This window comes from Pseudochaenichthys georgianus, chromosome 2 (genome assembly GCF_902827115.2).
Source record: "Pseudochaenichthys georgianus chromosome 2, fPseGeo1.2, whole genome shotgun sequence".
NCBI classification, from domain to species: Eukaryota; Metazoa; Chordata; class Actinopteri; order Perciformes; family Channichthyidae; genus Pseudochaenichthys; species Pseudochaenichthys georgianus.
In genome coordinates, this window is record NC_047504.1 from 5,537,041 (window position 1) to 5,537,390 (window position 350).

The window sequence follows — 350 nt, forward strand, 5'->3', positions numbered from 1 at the left end:
GGTTCGTTAGGCAGGGGATGGATGTGCTGTGACTGTGGCAACATGGACTGAATATATACGCTTTTATAAAATATTAAAAAACCAAGTATACAGCAACATATTTATAATTATTATAAGACAAATTACATGTAACCTTTTTTTAGGCGGACTGGATACGTTATTAGGCTACGTACACCATAACGTATACCATAATGAGGTCATTCAGTTCAAATTAGTTTTATTTTGGTAACTTCCTGTCGTTATTATTCATTAAAGTTTTCATTATTGTAATTACAATACAATCAATTTCGTTTCAATGTAGCAACTGTTTTGTTTTTTTTAAAAAAGCCTATATTTTAGTTTTCAAGCTT